This window comes from Aulonocara stuartgranti, assembly GCF_965226115.1.
Source record: "Aulonocara stuartgranti genome assembly, chromosome: 6".
NCBI lineage: Eukaryota > Metazoa > Chordata > Actinopteri > Cichliformes > Cichlidae > Aulonocara > Aulonocara stuartgranti.
Window position 1 is genome coordinate 40,880,860 of NC_138944.1, and position 23,780 is coordinate 40,904,639.

The following is a 23,780-nucleotide window of genomic DNA, read 5'->3' on the forward strand; positions in this document are numbered from 1 at the left end:
CTTCTATTTGGTCTCTTAGAGTGATATTACATCTGCAATAATGTTACCAACTTAACAAATTATAATCATCCAGCACTAAATGATTTCATGAGCTGATTTCTTCCATTAGGTTGAAATCCATTTTCTGTAAAAAAAAGTAAAAGTAAATTAAAAATGTGTGTGTAAAAACGCCTGACACACTTTTTAATTACATTTTTGCTTTCCCCAGTGCAAGGAGCTCATCCTGTACATGTAGCATGCCTTTTGCTTTCCAGGGATTTGAACTGTGGTTATCACATTGTGTCTGAGAATCATACCTTTAGACCAATGAAGCAATGCAAAATTGATAAAAATAGAAAACTCGATTTTTAGATAGATGTCAAATTTCTCGTGAGATTGTGTCTTTATTTGCTTCATTTTAGTTCAAGATTTAATAGATCAAAAGCTACTATGATCAGTTCAGTTTCACTCATGACGGCAAAGCCACTCAGAAGCACCAGCACACAAAAATAAATGCAAACAACTCTGCTGCCCACCAAAGATACTCTTAAGTGCTTCCTTTTTCCAGCTTTTTAAAAACCACCTCCACTTGGGATGGAATTTGTCACTAGGCAACAAAGAAGGTAACAAAAAGGTAAACTTTGTCTTTTAATAATGAGTATATGCTGCCATTCATAGACTGTTTTGTTGTGTTTGTTGATTTTGGGATGAACTTTTTAAGTGTTAGTCTTTTCTACAATGCCAGTGCCCTTTAAAAATACCATCCAATATTTCTTTCTTAATAGGAACATTTGATTTATTTAGCATGTATATAAAACATAACAGGTCGTGAATGATGCTTTTTAAAGATGACTTTACATATACCATTTGGCCTGTTCCATCAGCCTATGAACTTCTACACTGATGGAAAAAATTAATTAAATCACTGAATCGATGCTTAGGAATTAAAAAAAAATGTAATTAACAAAACTAATTGAAAACAGGTTGCAGAACAGTCAGAACATTCAGGTCAGAGATTATCAACACAAATAACTGTCAGGGCCGTAAGGTCGGTGTGTGGAGTAGACTCAAAAGCAGACAAAAACCAGGCGTGAAAACAAACTTATTTTAATTTACTTGTTTAATTAAGGCTGAAAAGAACAGAGAACCAAAAAGACAGGATGGAGCTAAAATATAAGTGAACGGGGAAAGCTAAACTAACCTAAACACAAAGAATACAGAACATAAAACCTGGACATGGGAAACACTTGAATATAATAACCTGAAATGTGGCACATGGTGAACGGAGACATAGCGTAAGGAGAACAGATGATCTGACAATAAACAGAAGGAAACTGACACAATAAATCCACACGAGGGTAATTAGGGAGAGTGGAAACACATGGGAACACGGCTGAGATGAATACACCTAATGACAAACTGCACAAAGGATGTGAGACGGTCAAAGTAAAACGGGAAACACTAAGATGAATGCTAAATCACACAACTTAATCTGGGAGCCGGGAGGAAGGAACACTCATGGAAACTGGAGAGACTGGGAAGACAATGGGGGAGAGACAGAAAGAATGGAACACGGAAAACAGTTGACGGAGACGAAACAAAGAAAGCAAAGGAAAGAGGGACGTGGAGGGAGAGAGAGAGGGACATGACAAGCTGTGGAGCACATGAAAGTACAGACAGGGGAGACAAGAAATAATAAAGAGACAGCAACACAAAAACATGAAATACAAATAACATCAGAAAACAAAAGGGAACTAAAACTCAATACTGAATAATAGAAAACTAAAACATTACAAAACACAATACACTCAACATGCTGGGTCAAATGACCCAGAACCATGACGAAGATTAAATATTTGGGCTCTGCAGCAATAATGCTGCCGCTCCTCACACAGATATCACTTGAACTTAGAGTAATATTCATTATTAACTGTTATTGTGATTTCTTTTTTGTTAGGGTGGGAGGAAATTTAACCATACTAAAGTGACAATGACAGTGACAGCAGGGGAATAACCTTTGACTGGCTTATCTCCACCTTTAATAAATCGTGACCAAGATGTTCTGTAGAGACAAATATTTTAATTTACTTTAAATATATTTCATGCAGTATCAATCAATTATTTGTCATTATAATGCAATAAACATACATTCTCTATAGATGAATAAATCATCATTCCTTCAAATAAATATTTTTCATTTGAAGGAATGCCAGGAGAACAACTCTAAGGTCTGACACATTACAATAACCTTTGACTGCTTAGTGAAAAAGACATTTATCATACTCAACATTTCATTGGCACATAATAGTTTATGTGAGTGTGAAGATATTTCATCTGTGGTATTCTTCACTCACTAGGACACTCAGAGTGGAACCATTATAACAATGCTTTGGCCACTGTCGCCACTCTGTTTTCTTTGTATTATTGTAGGGTCTATCTTATAATATAAAGTGCCTTTAGGGAACTGTTGTTGTGATTTGGCGCTATAAATAAAATTGAATTGAACTGAATTGAATTGAATCAAATGAGGGAAGGGGGGCACAGCCAGATTAACCTTAGTTACACAGTCACACACTCTAAAGTAGGAAAAACTAAATTATGTTAAGATGCTAAACATGCTTTCTACAATGCAGCAGTAAAGAATTCCGCTTATTCTCTGTTTATCATCCTATTTCACCAAAAATATGTCTCACGTGTGTTGACCCAAACAAAGAAGCCCAGCAGGGCTCATATCAGGGGGAATCAAGCCAAGTTCAAGTCACAGTGGGGATCTTATGAGGAGAATCAGATTGCTGTTCTCAGCTCAGCATGAGGAGAAAGGAACCCGCCTCCCTTCTAGTCCTCACCATCGTTCAAAGGAAGACTATCAGCGGAACTCTACAACAAGTGTAATGCCTTGTTTGTCAGGAGGGGGACTGGGTGATGAAATACTTAAATATATTAAAAGCAGCAGAAATACAGAATTAAATTAAAATTTCTTAAATTTAAAACATGCATCACATTTAAACCTTGGCCTCAGAGTCTCTTATTTGTGTGCTGGGAATTTTAACTGTGAAATGTAACTGCTGTACAGTTAAGGAAATGGTTAACAATAGTCAGTTTACTGGCCACCACTTCTCTGGCTTGATTGGTATTTTCAAATTCAAATTCAAATTTTTATTTGTCACGTACACAGTCATACACAGTACGATATGCAGTGAAATGGTTAGACAACAGCTCGTGACCTAAAGGAAAAAAAGGAAAGGGCTATGAATAAGATAAGAAATAAATATGAAAAATTTAAGTGTAAATTTAACTAGGAAGGAATAAAATATAAAAAATTAAGGTTAAAAATGAAATAACTGTACAACACAAATTAGAATGAAGGGTAAATTTAACTGGGAAAGAATAAGATAAAATATGTAAATTAAAGTTGAAAATAAAATAACTGTACAACAAAATACACAATACACAGTATAGAACTATATAAGAATGTATGAAGAAATATAAATAAATAAATATATATATATACACACACACAATAACAGCAGCTGTACAAGTATTAACTGGAAATGAAGAATATAGTGACCAGTGTTGTGCAATCCACATTTGTCTTGTGCAGTGCAAATATGCTTAAAGTGATTTAAGTGATAACAATGTCCAGAATGTCCAGTGTGTGTGTAAGAACCATATGTGTGGGTCAGTACTGTGTGGTGGTGTGATTGAGAGACCGTATCGCCTGCGGGAAGAAGTTCCTCCTCAGTCTCTCTGTGTTGGTCTTCAGGGAGCGGAATCGCTTTCCTGACCTCAGCAGAGAGAACAGTCTGTTGTTGGGATGGCTGAGGTCCTTCACGATCTTCCTGGCCTTGGTCCAGCACCGCCTGCTGTAGATTGAGTGCAGGTCAGGGAGCTCGGAGCGGATGGTGCGCTCAGCTGATCGCACAACCCTCTGTAGAGCTCGTCTGTCCTGCATGGTGCTGTTCCCGAACCAGGTTAAGATGTTTCCCGTCAGGATGCTCTCTATGGTGCACGAGTAAAAGTTCCTGAGCACCTTGGAGGGCAGTTGGAAGTCTCTCAAGCGTCTGAGGTGGTAGAGACGCCAGAGGTGTGGACTCGAGTCACATGACTTGGACTCGAGTCAGACTCGAGTCATTAATTTTATGACTTTAGACTTGACTTGAAAAAATGTTCTAAGACTTGTGACTTGACTTGGACTTTTACACCAATGACTTGGGACTTGAATTGGACTTGAACCGGTTTACTTGAAAAGACTTGATATTTTACCCCAAATATAAAATTTAACATGCTTATTATATAGAGATTGAAAATGTGACGTCATTCACGGGTAGAACCGCAAAGGATTCTGGGAACTCGTGGCAAGCGGTACTAGCGCACGCAGGCTTTCAATTAAAATCAGTCACACAGCGATAAAAAGAAACACAAAAATGTCAAGAAGCTGTTGTGTTATTAACTGCAATAGCCGGTCGCATGACAGCCACGGGAAGCCGACGGGTAAAGAGATCGGTTGTTATCGGATTACGTCATTGAAGAGAAATTGTTCGAGCCATGTTTCCGAAGTAACAAAGACACGACTGGATTGCAGCCATTCTAAGACCAAATATAACGTCCCAGAACCCTCCAGCTCACAGGTTAGTCTGCTCCAAGCATTTACACGAAGGTCAGTGTTTTGTAGTAGTTAATACGTCATTTTCATAACATAATTAGTGATATAGGTTACAAGCAAGTCTGGCACTGAACAGAAATTGTCGCTCCTTTGTTTATTGTGCATAAATAGTGAATTGTCCTGACACAACATTGCGTTTCGCTTCTGTTATTATGGTACATTGACAAAAACATATACTTTTATTCACAGGATAAAACAGGTTTTTTGTATCACTAATTGCCCAGTACGATTACAGCATACAGTATTATTGTCACTGCTACATTTCTGTGATGGGTACCAGAAATTATTTCCACTACTAATTAATTACCGTTGAGCTCAAAGGTCCTATTAATAAACGGTTAATGAATGTGTATTTATGACGACAATTTGTGAGACTGGTAAACTTATGATACGTACGATGGTCTTTCGTTCTACACGGTGCATTTCAAGGTCCTGCACCCATCTGTCGGTAAACTGTACCTGGGCTTGTTGCAGTGACCTGAAGTTACTAAACTTCATGAGTGTGTGCACTCACTCCAAGAACCGTATAATTATAAATATGCATATAAATATGCTACGATGAGATAGCTGACTTCATCTAACTAGCAAATGTTGTCCAGGCTACGTTGGTGATACAGTTTTTTTTAATGTGTATGATATTTTTGTCATGCGATTTTAAAGCCGGTCCTACAACCGCATCCAAGAATAACATGCAGCGTATCTCAGAACTGTCGGTGAAAATTATTCTTGGAGCTAGGTTTAATTGAGCTGCATTTTAAAGAGGTGCAATTTCACAATTTGTGTATATTTTCTAAGTTCACTTTTGTCATGTGTTGAGAAAAACACAGATTTAAAATTACATGTCTAATATTTACATTTAGCATAACTGCAACATTATTTTTTCGTTGTTTTTTTTTTTAAAGACTCGAAAGGACTTGAAATTCAAAGTTTCAGACTTGTGACTTGACTCGGACTTTTACACCAGTGACTTGAGACTCGACTCTGACTTGCCTGACATTACTTGAGACTTGACTTGAGACTTGAGGATAAAGACTTGAGACTTACTTGAGACTTGCAAAACAATGACTTGGTCCCACCTCTGAGAGACGCTGACGGGCCTTTTTCACCACGGTGTTGATGTGACAGGACCATGACAGGTCCTGCGTGATGTGAACTCCGAGGTATTTGAAGCTGTCCACTCTCTCCACTGGGCACTCGTTGATGACGGGGGTCTGGTAGTTCCTCTCCTGCTTAGTGCTGAAGTCCACTATCAGCTCCTTTGTCTTACTGACGTTTAGAAGGAGGTTGTTCCTCTGGCACCAGTTCTCCAGATTCCTAATCTCCTTCAGGTAGGCCGTCTCGTTGTTATCAGAGATCAGGCCCACCACGACGGTGTTGTCAGCAAACTTGATGATGGTGGTGGAGCTGGTAGTGGCCACGCAGTCATATGTGTACAGAGAGTACAGCAGGGGGCTCAGAACACACCCCTGGGGGGCTCCAGTGCTGAGAGTGGTGGAGGCTGAGACATGTCCGCCCATCCTTACTGCCTGTGGTCTGCCAGTTAGGAAGTTGGAGATCCACTGACACATAGATGAGCTGAGTCCCAGATGCTCCAGCTTGGTGGTGAGTGTGGAGGGAATTATGGTGTTAAATGCAGAGCTGTAGTCTATGAAGAGCATTTTAACATAATTCCCCCTTCTAGTGTCCAAGTGAGTGAGTGATGTGTGGAGGAGATGAGAGATGGCATCGTCTGTGGAACGATTTGGACGGTAAGCGAACTGTAGTGGGTCCAGTGTGTCTGGTAGTGAAGAAATGATGAAGTCTCTGACCAGGCGTTCAAAGCACTTCATCACTACTGACGTGAGGGCTACAGGGCGATAGTCATTGAGAGAAGTAGGGTGGGGTTTCTTCGGGACAGGAACAATGATGGACTCTTTGAAGCATGTGGGGATCACCAACTGAGATAAAGAGATGTTGAATATCTCAGTGAACACAGGAGCTAGCTGGTATGCGCAGTCTCTGAGGATACGACCTGGGATGCCGTCTGGTCCTGCTGCTTTCCTGGTGTTCACTCTCTTGAAGGCTCTCCTTACTTCATGCTCGGAGATGACGAGCACGTTTCCAGTGCTGGCAGTATGTTCCTGTCTGCAGTCGTTAGCGCCGCTAGCACTAGCATTGTTGGAGTCCTTAGCTGCAGCCTCGAAGCGAGCATAGAAAGTGTTCAGCTCGTCTGCCAGAGTCACGGCCGCGTTCGTCATACCGGTTGTTGGTGCTTTATAGTCCGTTATTGTCCTTAGTCCCCGCCACAGGCTCCTAGAGTCACTCTGTTGGAGTTGTGACTCTAGTTTCCTCCCGTAGCGCTGCTTCGCCTCTTTCACCGCCCTCCGCACGTTATATGACGTGGCTTTGTACGGGTCCATGTCCCCCGTCATGAGTCCCGTGTTGTAGGCAGCGGTGCGGGATCTCAAAGCGTCGCGGATGGTTTTATCCACCCACGGCTTCTGGTTGGGAAATGTTGCGATAGTCTTTGTCTCCACGGTATCATCCGCTAGTTTCCCGATGAATCCCACAACCGCTTCCGTAAACACGTTGACATCATCATCGGAGCTGTTTCTGAACATGCCCCAGTCTGCGTCATCGAGTGCGTCCTTTAACACGGCCACCGATTGATCAGTCCAGCGCACGATCTTCCTCTGAACCGGAACTTCCTGTTTTAGCCTTTGTTTGTATTTTGGCATGAGGAAGATGGCGGCGTGATCAGATTTGCCAAACGGAGGGCGGGATTGTGCCTTGTAGCCGTCCTTGACCGTAGTGTAGCAGTGGTCCAGTGTCCTTTCACCTCTGGTGGGGCAGGTGATGTGTTGATAAAAGTTCGGCGCTGCGCGTTTGAGGTTGGCACTATTAAAGTCCCCCGTCACAATAAACGCAGCGTCCCGGTGTTGTGTCTGGTGCTGTGTGAGTGCCTCATGCAGCTCGCATAAGGCGGTGACCGTGTCTGCTTGTGGTGGAATATAAACGGCACTTACAATGGCCGATGTAAATTCCCGAGGTAGATAAAAAGGACGACACATGATGGACAGTAGTTCCAGATTTGGTGTGCAGGAGCATGTGAGAGGAACAACGTTCGCACTGTTGCACCAGTTGTTGTTCACCATTAAACACAGGCCGCCTCCCCTTGACTTCCCCGAGTCCTGTGTCCTGTCCATGCGGTGAACCGAGAAGAACTCGGCTGGCTGGATGGCGTGGTCCGGCACCGCTGGGTTCAGCCATGTCTCGGTGAAGCAGAGGAGATTGCAGTCCCGAATGTCTCTCTGGAACTTTATCCTGGCCCTGAGGTCATCAAGCTTGTTCTCCAGTGACTGGACGTTGGCGAGCAGGATGCTAGGCAGAGGTGTGCAGTGTGCACGAGCTCTCAGCCTGTTCCTGACGCCGGCTCGCTTCCCTCTAGGCAGCCGCCGCTTCCCTTTGTTCTCCCTCGAGATCTCACTCGGCCAGCTCGGATCCGGAGTTAAAAACTTCGAATTGTGAGTACATTGTATACCAATAGAAACAAGAGTGTCACTGTCATACCTAATGTACCCAATGGTGATGATTTTGCCGATTTAGAAACGCTGAAAACTAACTTAAAAAGCAAAGACAAAGAAAAAGTGGTCGAAGCAGTCGTGACGGCAGCCGACCTCACCGGCGCCATCTTAAAAAAATGAGGCCCATTCATCTTACAAATGAATGGGCCTAATTTGGCCCATGTATGCTTTGGCAATGTGTCAAATAACTATTCCATTCCAATAAAGCACCCAGTGAACTGATTTAAATGGAAATGAACTGAAAATGCATCCACCAGGAAAAAACAATGGATTGTTGAACTAAGAGGAACCACAAGAAAAGTGGATACAACAAAGTGGCTCTGATCCATAACTATTTGGAACTGATTTTTATGCCCTTTCTCAAGCAACCCTCCCAAGGACCTTTGTCTCCTTCCAGGTCAAGGAAAAATAATAACAATATAAAGACTGTTGTTGTGATTTGGCGCTGTATAAATAAAATTAATATCAATTTTCCAAGCAAACGTTACCAAAATATGTATATATTTTTTAAAAAACAACTCATAAATATATATTTTAGTGGTGACAGACTTTCTGAACCCACCTTATGGTTCTTTCTTTGCTTCTCTGTGTTATTCTCTTCTTGTAAATCTGCTGCATTTTCTTTATTTTAGACATGGTTGAAATTTTAGTGCAGTGCTTCCTACACTGTCGACATTTAAGGGCTGGTCTTACATTTAAATCTCTCTGGACTGTTTTGAGCAGAGGTAATTAATACTACTAAGGGGAACATAAAAAACTTAAGACAGCTTGAATCAGCAGTTGGTCTGCATTGCATTACTTTAGCAAATTGTACCTCTGAGAAAACAAAATGTGTATGGCATTTCTCTTTAGATTAACCAAACAACATGAGAGTGAAACTGTCTTTATCTCTTTCCCCGTCATCCAGCATTTTGACAATTAAGCAGAACTGATACCACATTTCAAAAAAAATGTCATAGATATGAAACCACGTGAGAGAATGACAGACTAGTGGAGAAGGAGTTTAGGATAAGAGGGAATGAGTAATAAGGTCTGAAGAGGTAGTCAGCAAGGGACTAAAAGATAAACCTGAGAAGTCTCCAAGGGGAGAAATGAAGGCAGTACAAAAGAAGGAGTGAATATTTGAGAAGGAAAAAGATTCATGAGGGCTTCAATAAAAAGCTTCAGTGAACACAGCACAAACAGACATGCCTCAAGGTCTCTCTCTCTCTCACTCACACACACACACACACACACACACACACACACACACACACAGCAGGGTGAGCTGAAATCAAGCATGTTTATTCAAACTCTTCCTCCTCATCAGAGAATCCCATCATGCATTTCACTCCAGTGGTCTTGCCCTGTCAGAGTATAACAAGCTCTCCTCGCCACATAGCAGCCCATACAAAGTCACAACAGGCAAACAGTGCTTGACACAGACACAGTATACAGTATACACAGAGTAGAAACATATACACAAACAGAAAAGTACAGAAAAAAGCAATAACTAGTAACTTAATACTTAAGATAAAACCTAAATTAGTTTTCTGTACAGTATAAGTTCTGCACAAAGAGACTAAAGAAAATAAGCAAAGAACGAGAAAGAGAGAAAGAGAAAACTGTCTGTTGTAAATGCACAGATAACTTACCAGTGAAAAATGTTGTTCATAGAGTTCAAGAGTAAATCTTCCAGGAGCTGATGGGTCTGTCCTCTATCTTGCTCTAGAAGAAAGTCAACGGTAGCTGTCGACAGCTTTCAGATTATACTATTGTTTCGATGCTGCTGTCAGCAGGATCAAAGCAGATGTTTGAATAACAAGGACTATATCAGCTGCAGTTGAGGTCACTTAGTTGATGTTCTGGGTGATTCCTCAAAAGGTTCCGGTACTGTCACACTTTTATGCTGTGATATTTAGATGTTGGCTAAAAGCATTACAGGCAGGTCAGTTCAAGTCAATTAGACTCAGATAGAAGGAACTGTTCCACCTTGTCTCAGTGTCTTGATATAGACAGTTTTAGGCACTTTTGGATGTCTTTCAAGCAACACTGTGCAAGCTGAGAATCTTTCTTGCTTCAGTTTTGCTAACACTGCATTGTGAATTGTGAAATAAGCCCCGTGCAAACAACAAGCTGGAGTGTGTGAGCAACCCAAGAGAAGATTCTGGCATTTCTTCCGTAAGCTTTTTCATATAATTTCCTTTGTCTCAATTAAAGAGGAGTGGGAAAAGGAATTTGGGATTTCCCTATCGGAAGATTTTTGGCAGGAGGTCTTACGCAACATAAATACGCTCTTTATTAATTCCCATCATTGTTTGATTCAGTATAAAATTGTACACAGGTTACATTACTCAAGGGAAAGACTTCACAAAATGTACCCAGACTGCTCTCCCCTCTGTGAAAAATGCATGACACATTATGAAAATCTGTTACATAGTTTTGCACTTCGTCCAAGGCTTCAGGGTTTTTGGTGTGACATTTTTACTTATTTGTCTAATATTTTTAAAAACAAGATTGATCCAAATCCAACAGTAATTATCTTTGGGATTTCCAAAGAAACACAAAGTTTACAACATTCTCAAAAAAGGTTTATGTCATATGCACTTATTATCGCAAAGAAACTGATCCTGCAGCTTTGGAAAGGCAAAGAGGTTCCTGTGTTAAAGATGTGGCTTGCAGAGCTTACAAATACTCTTCACCTTGAAAAAATAAGATATACCATGAATGGCAATGTGAAAGATTTTGAACTAATTTGGCACCCTTTACTTGCATATCTTGGGAAAATATTAATTTTTGGCAGATCGGGGCCCATTTTTTTTGTTTTTTGTTTGTTCGTTTGTTTTGTCTTGTTTTGTTTAGAGAAAAGGGGCCATAAGTTCTGTTAACTTGTAACAACTGTGATACTTGCTTCTAATAAAAGATAATTGAAGCAATATAATTTCCTTTGTCTCACTGAATCACATGCACTTTCACCAGCAGAACATTCAGAATATTAACCTCCTAGGACTTGGCATCCACATATGTGGACATCACATTTTGGGTTATTTAGACCAAAATACTCCATTTTGCTCTACAGGGGCCTGATATCCACTTACGAGGACATTATACTGCTAGTGTTCTATCGAAATTTTAAACGGATATCCTCATATGTGGCTCTCATTTTTCTTAAAAACAAAAATCAGGTTATTCTTTGTTTTTACATTTGTAACCCACTCCTGTGTAAGTACACCTCACTCTAGGTTCGGGGAGGAGCTGGACATGAGTGCAAATACTTTTTTTACATATTGCGAGTGTGAAGTGGATGAGCCTTCTCTGATTGGTAAGCCAAAGGCTATGTCAATGGGCAACCGAGGTTGTCGCCCAAACATGAGCTCGTAGGGTGAAAACCCAGTGACCTCGTTCCTCGTGCAGTTGTAAGCATGAGTGAAAAGATTGACGTGACAAAGTTTACTCACGCCACTTTGTCTTTTGTTTGGCTTTTAGGGTACCCAGCATACCGAGTAGCGTGCGGTTAAAGCGCTCCACTGGGTTTCCTCTGGGATGATATGGGCTTGTTCTGATTTTCTTTATACCCAGTAAGGTACAAAGCTCCTTAATAATCTGTGATTCAAAATCGCAACCTTAGTCACCGTGAAGACGCTCTGGGAAGCCGTAATGAACAAAGAACTGCTCCCACAGACATCTAGCAACAGTTGTGGCCTTTTCTTTTGTAGGAATGGCAACAGCGTACTTAGTGAAGTGCTCTGTAATAACCAGAATGTCTTTTGTATTATGACTGTCTGGCTCCAAGGACAGAAAGTCCATGCAGACCAACTCCATAGGTCTGCTAGTCTTGATACTGACAAGGGGTGCAGCTTTTTCTGGTTGGCTTTTCCTTTTAACACACCTTGAACAGGTTTTGACTTTTAGTTCAATATCATATGACATTTTTGGCCAATAAAACCTAGCTCTGGCCAACTCAAGAGTACGTTCCATTCCCATGTGTCCCATTTCATCGTGAAGGGAACTGAGTACAGATGATCTTAACACATAGGGAAGGACTAGCTGATACACAGTTTTGTTGTCACACTGCCGTCTCCTGTATAGCACGTTATTTTTCAGTTCAAAACGAGTCATTTCTTTTAGCATCAAAAGAAGTTCTGGCGACTCTGACTTTAGGCTCTCACAAGCAGAATTCCCTGATTCTGGTAATAATTCTGTTGATTGCAGGATCTGTTCGTTGAAGTTCAGCTAATTTAGTGTTACTGTATTGTGGAATTGTGGGAAAGCTATTGAGGAATTCCTCATCTTCACCAAAGTCAGATGGAACAACATCTGGATGGACTGCAAGTGACTCTATGAAACAAGGAGAGAGTGGTGATTCCCTCTGTACCAAAGCATGGTGCTGACAAGTTGCCTTAATGGCATCCATAGGAGCCAAGTGATGTGAGATGAATTCCTGAATCCTTAAACTTTCATCTTGAGACTCTCTGTCATTTGTCAACTCTCCATGTGGTCTCCTTGACAACCCATCTGCATCCTGGTTCTGCTTTCCAGCACGGTATTTGATGTCAAATGAATAGGTGGATAGAGCAGCTAGCCAGCGGTAACTGGTGGCGTCTAGCTTAGCAGTGGTAAGTAGTATGTATCGAAGCGGATTGTTGTCTGTTATCACTGTAAAAGTGTTTCCATACAGGTAGTCATTGAACTTTTCAGTGATAGCCCACTTTAAGGCTAAGAATTCCAGCTTATGGGCTGGATATCTGGCCTCACTACATGACAATCCCCTGCTCGCATAAGCAATGACGCGACTCTGTCCATCTTGCTCCTGATACAGTGCAGCACCAAGCCCGGTTGTGCTAGCATCTGTATGGAGGATGTATGGCAACTTGGGGTTTGCAAATCCCAGGACTGGAGCAGTTGTCAGCTTTTCAATGATGTGCTCAAATGCAAGTTGACAAACTGGTGTCCATCTTTGTCCAAATGGTTCCTTTGGATTGAGATATTTGGAGTCAAGTTTTGTTCTGTCCTCACTAGATGTGGGCGTGATTTAGCTTATCCAGTTTGACAGACAGTGAACAGAATGAGAAGAAGAGAATGCTTTGAACTGAGATTCTTCTTTACTTCGATCTGCATCTCCAGTTTACAGGCCATGTTACTGAGGCTTCTTATACATGGTATCCTTTATCCATTTTCATTACTCTCCTTTCTCTTTTCTTTTTGTAAAACTAAATAAACACAAAACAGATAATTACCTTCTCATTCACTGAACATACATAATGTACTAATTGAAACTTAGTTTTCATGACAACCAGCAAAAAACATAAATCTTAAGGTTGCCTAAATTAAACATAAACATCACCTTCAGTTAACTAGCATTATTGATCATAGCAAGTTAGCAAACACATGCTAATATACAGTCGCTAGCACACAAGTAGCTTTACAAATGAGTAATGACCACACAGCTGAAATAGTAACTCAGTATATGCACATTACACATGCATCACAAATCAGATAGTTAAGGTTATAGTATGTAATGAAAACTTACAGGCATGCGTGGGCAAAAGTTTCACCTCCACTGAGCACTTGTAGCAAACTAGCTGGGCATAACAACTTCCCAAGTACCAACTGTGGCCACAAGAGGGTGCCAAATCATACAAACAAAAGCATATTACCACATTAAAGTTATACCAACACACTCCCCGCCTGGTATAAATTATTTTATACCACTACTTCTTTTACTTTACTTTTTAGTTTCCTGTATACCTCAGTCTTTCTTTTCAGTTTCCTTGGGGAACAGAAGGATGAGCTGAGAAACTGGACGTAGGTAAATCCGTGGAGCACCTTGTTTCACAACCCTAACCTCCACCTTTCTGATTTTATTATCTTGACTAGGAATGTTCTTAACAATGAGACCAATAGGCCATTCATTTCGCTTGGTTTGGTCATCCTTCAGTAAGACAATGTCTCCGACTTGCATGTCCCTGTTGTCATTGATCCACTTCTTTCTGGACTGCAGTGTTGTCAAATATTCTTGTCGCCATCGTTTCCAAAAGATGTCGGCTAGACATTGGACATGTCGCCACTGTTTCCTGTATAGGTCTTTCAAGTCAAACACCCCTTCGGGAGCAGACACAACATTTGCTTTCTGAGTAAGAAGCATTGCTGGTGTCAAGACTGTCGGTGACTCTGGATCTGTACTCACCGGAACCAATGGCCGAGCATTCATAATTGCCATCACTTCTGCCATGAAGGTGACAAGGACTTCATGAGAAAGACGGGTAGGCCCAGACTGCAGCAGCATGGCATCTAAGATCCGACGAGCAACACCAATCATTCTTTCCCATGAGCCTCCCATTTGGGATGAGTGTGGTGCATTAAAGGTCCATGAGCAGCCTTCATTACTAAGGTAATTTCGGACCTCTGAGTCATCTGTAAAGATCCTTAACTCTCTACAGGCACCGACGAAGTTGGTTCCACGGTCAGACCTGAGAACCTTGGAAGGTCCTCGTATGGCAAAAAACCTTCTTAAGGCGTTAATAAAGCTTGAGGTGGACATGGATTCAATCACCTCTATATGCACTGCTCGTGTTCCTAGGCACGTAAACAACACTGCCCATCACTTGTTTTCTGCTGTGCCTCCTCTTGTTCGTCGTGACACTACACTCCATGGTCCAAAGACATCTAGACCAACTCTGGTGAACGGGGGTTCTATGGAAAGCCTATCCTCAGGCAAGTCAGACATCTTTTGCTCTTGAGGCTTTCCTCTGAGTTTGCGGCATATGACATATCCATAGATCAAGCTAGAAACCAGCTTTCTTGCGCCAATTATCCACAAACCGGCTGAGCGAAGTGCCCCCTCAGTTAAGTGGCGACCTTGGTGGGCAACTTCCTGGTGATGATGTCTCACTAACAAAGTTGTCACATGGTGTCTCTTTGGGAGTATGACTGGGTGTTTTTCATCATATGGAAGGTCAGCTGAAGAGAGCCGTCCACCTACTCTAAGCACTCCATCCCGATCGATAAAGGGGTTCAACCTCCACAGAGGACTTGCTTCGGAATTTTGTTTCCCTCTCTCCAATTGTCTCACTTCTTCCGTGAATACTAACTGTTGAACACTCCAGATCACTCTAAATTTTGCCTGTGTTTGTGGATTTTGAGGGACTTGTTTTGAAAGCCTGGACTTGCATCGTGCCACGCTGATGAGCTTCACCATTCCATTTATCAGAGTTTTCCATGAGGAGAACCGTTCAAATCTCTGTGGACTGAGAGGTCTATCAGTAGCCTTAGTTGTCAGGGTGCTGACTTCTGGGCGAATCTCTGCATAGTGCTGTGGTTCAACAAGGTCAAACTTACTTAATGTCACTGATGGGGATACCTGTTGTTGGGCCTGCTTTAGGAACTGAGGACCAGTGAACCAGCTTGTTTTGTGCAGGAGACTTGCTGCAATCGGCCTTGTTGCGATGTCAGCTGGGTTGTTTTCTGTTGCAACATAATTCCACTGTGTGCATGTAGTGGACTTCCTAATTCTGGAGACCCTGTTGGACACATAGATGTAAAACCTTCACGAAGCATTATAGATGTAGCCTAGCACAATCTTGCTGTCTGTGTAATACCTTACGGCATGCAGCTCAAGGTCCATCTCCTGACAAATGAGCTCTGCCACCTCTACAGCAAGAACTGCAGCACACAGCTCCAATCGGGGGATGGTATGTGCAGGCTTGGGTGCTAGCTTGGATTTACCCATGACAAACCCAATGAAGCACTGTCCTTGTTTATCAATAGCTCGTATGTAGGCAACTGCTGCAATAGCCATTGACGAGGCATCTGAGAAGACACAAAGCTCTTGGTGCTGCATGGAGGACAGAGAAGACGGAATATAAGGCCTGGGTATGTGCAGAAGCTCTACCTCTGACAGGGAGTCTTTCCATGCATTCCATTGTCTTTCTTTGGCAGGTGGAAGAGGATCATCCCATTCACATGGTTCTGTGGTAAGTTCTCTGATGAGGGCTTTGCCTTGGACAGTGATGGGAGCAATAAAACCTAACGGGTCATACAAACTGTTGACTGTAGAGAGTATGCCTCGCTTAGTGAAGGGTCTTTCTTCCTTGGAAACTTGGAAGGTGAAAGAATCTGATTCAAGACTCCAGCTCAGTCCAAGGCTATGCTGAACAGGAAGAGGATCTGTCCCTAGGTCTAGGTTTTTCAGGTCCTTGGCCAGATCATCAGCTGGAAATGCATCCATTACCTTGCTACTGTTTGAAGCAATTTTGTGTAGCCGTAAATTGGACTCAGCTAACATCTTCTGTGTTCTTTGAAGAAGACTGATGGCTTCTGTTTCTGTAGGGAGTGAAGTCAGACCGTCGTCGACATAAAAGTTTCTGGTAACAAACTCCCTTGCATCTTTGCCGTGCTCTTCCTCGCCTGCTTGAGCTGCTTTTCTCAGCCCATAGATCGCCACGCTGGTGAGGGGCTATTGCCAAACACATGCACTGTCATGCGGAACTCTGTCACATCTTTTGTGAGGTCATTTTCTCGGTACCAGAGAAAACGTAGGTAGTTCCAGTGATCTTCCCTTACAGTAAAGCAGTAGAACATCTGTTCCACATCCGCAGTTATTGCTATAAGCTCTTTTCGAAACCGCAGTAGCACTCCAACCAAAGTGTTGTTCAAGTCTGGACCACTTAAAAGGACATCATTCAATGACACCCCCTCGTGTTTGGCGCTCGAGTCAAAAACTACCCGTATTTGTCCAGGCTTTTGCGGATGGTATACTCCCAACAATGGAAGATACCAGCACTCTTCCTCAGGCTTCAAAGCAGGTGCTAACTCTGCTTGCTGACTGTCAAACATCTTCTGCATGAACTTAACAAAGTGATCTCTCATGTCTGCCTTCCTGTCGAGACTCCGCTTGAGAGTATGCAGTCGTTTGAGAGCTTGCTGGCGGTTGTTTGGCAGTCGCTGCCTATGTGTTACAAAGGGCAGAGGCGCGACCCAACTATTAGAGTTGTCTTGGTACATCTCACTTTGCATGATCTTGAGGAAACGTTCATCTTCCAGTGAAGGTCCGGGTCTCTCATCGTCTTCGCTCTTGATGAACACTGTATCACCGAGGTTGTCTGTTTTGACCCCGTGATAAGTATCCATGTGGCTTTGAGTAGTGCATCTCTGCTGGACTGTTAACAGCTTTTCCTTTGCATTCATACTGTTGAAGCACGGGCTGAGATATGATGGTCTCCCATTGAGCAGCACGTTAGTTTTATAGGTTCTCACAGCAGAGCTCGGCTTATGCGTGCGCCCCAAACAGACATCTCCTATGACTACCCAGCCAAGGTCGAGCCGTTGAGCAAATGGAGCATCTGCTGGTCCATTGTGTTGTTCTCTCACTTTATGCAAATTCAACACATCCCTTCCTAGGAGCAGAAGGATTTGTGCGTCTGAATTGATGGGAGGGATTTTGTGTGCAATGTCTTTCAAGTGAGGAAAATGTTGTGCAACTTCAGAAGAGTGTATCTCAGACCGGTCCTCTGGAATCATATCACATTCCAGCAATGGAGGTAGAGGTACCTTGGTGTTGCCATCAATCGACTCTATGATGAAGTGTTTGGCTCGCTTTCCACTCATTTCCATTATGCCTGAGCACGTCTTGAGTGTGTATGTCTCTGTGTTCCCGTCCACCTCGAAGATGTCAAAAAACATGGATCGTGCGAGAGAGCGGTTGCTCTGATCATCTAAGACTGCATATAGTTTGATTGCTTTCTCTCTCTTGCCAGAAGGATAAACCAGAGCTAGACAGATTTTGGCACAAGACCTGGGGCTATGCCAATCTCCACAGACTTCAGTGCACATGGCTTTAGCTGAGGTTGACACTGGCATGGCTTGAGGCTCCCCGCCATGCTTTCCTGTCTCTAGTGGCAGTCTGAAGTCGTGAGGGGGTGGGCCTGGATGCAAAGCCGAGATGTGTTTGTCGCTTTCACATTCCTTACAAGTAATTTTGGCTGTGCAGTTCTTTGCTAGATGCTTGGTGGATCCACAACATCTGAAGCATATGTTCTTCTCCTTTAGGTAAGCTTTTCTTTCTTCAAGAGACTTACTACGAAAACTGCGACATTTCCTAAGAGGGTGTGGTTTCCTATGGAGAGGACACTGCTTGTCTGGGTCATCCCACTTATCCAATTCACTTACCCCCAGTTCACATGACACATCTGTCTTTCTTACTGATATCTGTGTTCTGTTGTACCTTATAGGTCATTCAGCTTTCCCTACTCCTGTCGAGAGAAAAAAGAAGCTGGGATCATTCCTGATTCTCGCTTGTTCTCGTACAAACTGGGAAAAGACAGAGAAAGGTGGGAAGGCAACGTTGTGGTTTGTTTTGAACTTGGATGCACATGAAATCCACTTCTCTTGCAATGTGTGTGGTAGTTTCTCTACAATGGATTGACACCACGTGCTGTGTCGAGAAAAGCGAGCCCAGGTGAGTGCCCTTCTGCTTTGGCGAGTTCCAGTTCAAGTAAGAGGTCACCAAGTTCCCTCAGCCTGCTGTTGTCTTTGGCAGATATTTTTGCAAAGTCTTCCATTTTCTTAAAGAGGGCATGTTCAATCACCTCTGGAGCTCCATATGACTCCTCCAAGCGCTGCCAAACCATTTCAAGGCTTGCAACAACATTATAAATTTGCGCAGCGCTGACTCTCCTTGCTTGCTCAGACGACTGTGGTCCTAACCATTTTATAAGGAGGTCAAGTTCCTCTCTAGGTGACAAAGACAAGTCCTTGATTACATTTAAGAAGGAGGATTTCCATGTCCGGTAGTTTTGGGGTTCGTCGTCAAATTTCTGTATAGTAGTTGACACAAGCTCTCGTCTCATTAAATATTTTGCCACATCTGTTATAGCGGAGGAGTTATTGTGGGTAGGTGGTATTGGCGTGAGTGGTTCAAACTGATGTGCTGGACTTGTGTATGTCCCATGATCGTGGTGATCGCTGGGTGGATGTTGCGGTCTAAGCTCCTGATGTGTGAGGTCCTCCTCTTTCCACAAGGGTGCTTTGGGTAGAGCCACAGATGAGCTTGGATATCCTTTTTTAAGGTATGGTGATGACTGTGTGTTATCTTCAGCAGGAGTATTTTCTTGAATATTTTGCACGTATGACTGTCTGTCAATGTAATCTTGAACTCTTTGCTTACAGTCTGCAGGGATGATTGGGAGTTGTCCGCTTTTCTGGGAATTTTGTTCCTCCAGCTGAACAGCTGCCTCTAAGACCTGTGCTTCAGCTGATGCAGCAGCAGCCATTTTCTTCACCTGTAGAATATGCAGCTGTGCTTGGATTTGAGCTTGTTGTTTCATAGCTTCCGCTTCTTGTTCCGCATAAGCCAACTGCGCTTGTGCAGCCTCTGCTTTGGCACGTGCCCTGAGCGCTGCAACGCTTGCTGTTGACCTGTTGGAAAGTTTTGAGCTGGAACAGAATGATCTTGTCTCCAGAGATCCAAGTGTCTCTACCTGCTGGGCTTGGTTAGCTGATGGCTCAGACATTGTGAATACAATAGCCGCCTTGAATGGTGAAATCTGCTGAATTGTATGCCTTTTTACTGTTCTGTCCTCACTAGATGTGGGCGTGATTTAGCTTATCCAGTTTGACAGACAGTGAACAGAATGAGAAGAAGAGAATGCTTTGAACTGAGATTCTTCTTTACTTCGATCTGCATCTCCAGTTTACAGGCCATGTTACTGAGGCTTCTTATACATGGTATCCTTTATCCATTTTCATTACTCTCCTTTCTCTTTTCTTTTTGTAAAACTAAATAAACACAAAACAGATAATTACCTTCTCATTCACTGAACATACATAATGTACTAATTGAAACTTAGTTTTCATGACAACCAGCAAAAAACATCAATCTTAAGGTTGCCTAAATTAAACATAAATATCACCTTCAGTTAACTAGCATTATTGATCATAGCAAGTTAGCAAACACATGCTAACCAAGATGGCGCCACGTATGGTCGCCCTGGTGCTTCAGTGCGTTACTTTTGTTTTGTTTTTGTGCATTTCTTCTGTGTCTGGGCACTCCTCTGGATACTCGTACACCAGAGAAGAGCTCCTTAACTACAGGACTACAACGCCTGTGGATTTATTTCCAATATTTGTCGCATCTGCGGCAGATTTACTGCTGACTCTGACCAGGAAAGCGAGACGCCGAAAGAGAGGGAAGCGAGCCGGCGCACTCGTGCGTTTGAGGAGACGCGGACTGCGAACTGCTCTTCCTGGGATCTTCCTTTCTAATGTACGCTCACTCGGGAATAAGATAGACGAACTGGCCCTGATGAGAAGCATGAACAGAGACTTTGCCTCCTCCTGTGTCTTATGTTTTACGGAGTCGTGGCTCAGTGAGAACATCCCAGACTGCGCGCTCAAGCTGGAGGGCTTCCATCTGCTGCGCGCGGACCGGCAGGCCGCTCTCTCCGGTAAGTCCAAAGGTGGAGGTCTCTGCTTCTACATCAATAGTGGCTGGTGCACAGATGTGACAGTGATTGCTCAGCACTGCTCTTCCTCTCTGGAATATCTTTTTATCCACTGCAAACCGTTTTATTCTCCGCGGGAGTTTGCTTCATTCATCCTGGCCGCTGTTTACATCCCGCCAGACGCAGATGCGCAGGCAGCTCAGTGCGCACTCGCGGAGCAGATTCTCCACACGGAGCGGACATTCCCGGACTCTCTCATCATTGCTCTTGGGGACTTTAACAAAGCCAATCTGAGCCATGAGCTTCCGAAATATAAGCAGTATATTAAATGCCCGACCAGAGAGGAGAGGACATTGGACCACTGTTACAGCACGATCAGCGGGGCCTATCGCGCGGTGCCCCGCGCTTCACTCGGACTTTCTGACCACGTCATGATCCACCTAATCCCCGCGTACAGACAGAGGCTGAAGCTCTCCAAACCTGTCGTGAGGACTAAAAAACTGTGGAGCAACGAGGCTGTGGAGGAGCTTTGCACGTGTTTGGAGACCACAGACTGGGACACATTGAAGGCTGCTTCTAACAGCTTGGACGAGTTTACGGACACTGTCACCTCCTATATCCACTTCTGTGAGGACAGCATTGTGCCATCACGCACCAGGGTGAGTTATAACAATGACAAACCCTGGTTAACTCCTAAACTCAAAAAGCTGTGGCTGGAAAAGAGAAAGGCGTTCAGAAGCGCAGACAGGGTCTGCTACAGAGAGGCCAAGTACAGGTTCACTAAAGAAGTGGACATTGCTAAACAGCAGCACTCTGAGAAGATGCAGCAGCAGATCTCAGAGAATGACTCGGCCTCTGTGTGGAAAGGTTTTAGGAATATCACAAACTACAAGCCTAAAACCCCCCACTCCACTGATGACTTGCTCTTAGCCAACACCCTTAACGACTTCTACTGCCGTTTTGACGAGCCATCAGGCAGCCTTCACACCTCCAACGGCCCCAACAATAGAGGCACTTTGGACACTAATTCCCCCACCTCTCCCCCCTCCATAGAGCCATCACCACCTTCAAACTGTTCACCTACAACACCCCCCTCCTCACCCCACACAAAAGAAGATTTCACACCACCTCCTCCCACCACAACTCTTCATATTCATGAAGCAGATGTGAGGAAGCAGTTTAAGAACCTGAATGCTCGGAAAGCTCCCGGCCCAGACGGCGTGTCTCCTGCCACCCTCAGACACTGTGCAAACGAGCTGGCCCCAGTGTTTTCTGGCATTTTCAACTCCTCACTGCAGGCATGTCATGTGCCTGCCTGCTTCAAGTCCTCCACCATAATCCCTGTCCCCAAGAAACCTAAGATCACTGGACTAAATGACTACAGACCCGTGGCTCTGACATCTGTGGTCATGAAGTCTTTTGAGCGCCTAGTTCTCTCCCATCTCAGGACCCTCACGGCCCCCCTCCTGGACCCCCTGCAGTTTGCATATAGAGCCAACAGGTCTGTAGACGACGCCATCAACATGGCCCTACACTTCATCCTGCAGCATCTGGACTCCCCAGGAACCTACGCCAGGATCCTGTTTGTGGACTTCAGCTCTGCCTTCAACACCATCCTTCCAGACCATCTCCGAGGCAAGCTTTCCCAGATGAATGTGCCTGATCCCATCTGCCGGTGGATCACTGACTTCCTGACGGACAGGAAGCAGCAGGTGAGGCTGGGAAAGAATGTCTCGGACTCCCGGACCATCAGCACCGGCTCCCCTCAGGGCTGTGTTCTTTCTCCTCTGCTCTTCTCCCTGTACACCAACTGCTGCACCTCCACCCACCAGTCTGTCAAGCTAATCAAGTTTGCAGATGACACCACCGTTATTGGACTCATCTCGGACGGGGATGAGTCTGCCTACAGGAGGGAGGTTGAACGTCTGGTGTCCTGGTGCAGCCACAACAACCTGGTGCTGAATGCCCAGAAGACAGTGGAGATTATTGTGGACTTCAGGAAGCACACAGCCCCACTCCCCCCCATCATCCTGACTGACACCCCCATCACCTCTGTGGACTCATTCCGCTTCCTGGGTACCACCATCACCCAGGACCTGAAGTAGGAGCCCACCATCACCTCCGTCATTAAGAAAGCCCAGCAGAGGATGTACTGCCTGAGGCAGCTGAAGAAATTCAACCTGCCAACACGGACGATGATGCAGTTCTACACTGCAATCATCGAGTCCATCCTCACCTCCTCCATCACCGTGTGGTACGCTGGAGCCACTATCAGGGACAAACAGAGACTGCAGTGTGTTGTGCGCTCTGCTGAGAAGGTGATTGGCTGCAGACTCCCATCTTTGCAGGACCTGTACACCTCCAGGACATTGCGGCGTGCAGCTCGGATTTCAGCTGACCCTTCTCACCCTGGACACAGTCTGTTTGACCTGCTCCCCTCAGGCAGGAGGCTCCGGTCCATTCGCACCAGAACCTCTCGCCATAAGAACAGTTTCTTCCCCTCTGCTGTTGGACACATGAACAATAACCATATGACTGTTCCCGCTACTAACACATGACCCTACGCTGTGTTCACTGCATCATTCCATGATTGGCACTGATCACCACCTGCACTCATGTATATATCTTTCAACGTAGCACTCTTAATTCTTATTCTCATGTATATATCTCATGTATAGCTCATGCACATATCTTTCTACGTAGCACTTTGAATTCTTATCCCTACTTTTATTTTTTCATGTCTATTTAAGTGCTATTTATGACACTATGTTTGCACTGAAGCACCGCAGCAATTTCCTAATGTTGTAAACCTGCTCAACATTTGGCAATAAACCCCTTTCTGATTCTGATTCTAATATACAGTCGCTAGCACACAAGTAGCTTTACAAATGAGTAATGACCACACAGCTGAAATAGTAACTCAGTATATGCACATTACACATGCATCACAAATCAGATAGTTAAGGTTATAGTATGTGTAACACCTGCTTAGTATAGTAGGGTTAAACTTATAGACTAGATTCGAGAGGAGTAAAATAACTTTGAGAGAATTGAGTGTTGAACAGCCGGCAGATTTATTACAATGTTACAGTGGTGCAATAACCCAATGTAAACAGCATAGAAAATTAACAGAAAATCAACAGAGAAGAGCGCTCT

General features: G+C 43.6%; 1 protein-coding gene across 1 annotated transcript in view; it reads left to right on the forward strand.

Moving 5' to 3' along the window:
- LOC309708773 (uncharacterized protein) overlaps positions 1–23,780 on the forward strand; it is a gene marked incomplete at its 3' end in the record, with an annotated part of 208,895 nt that overhangs the window by 140,321 nt on the left and 44,794 nt on the right. The window lies entirely within an intron of this gene.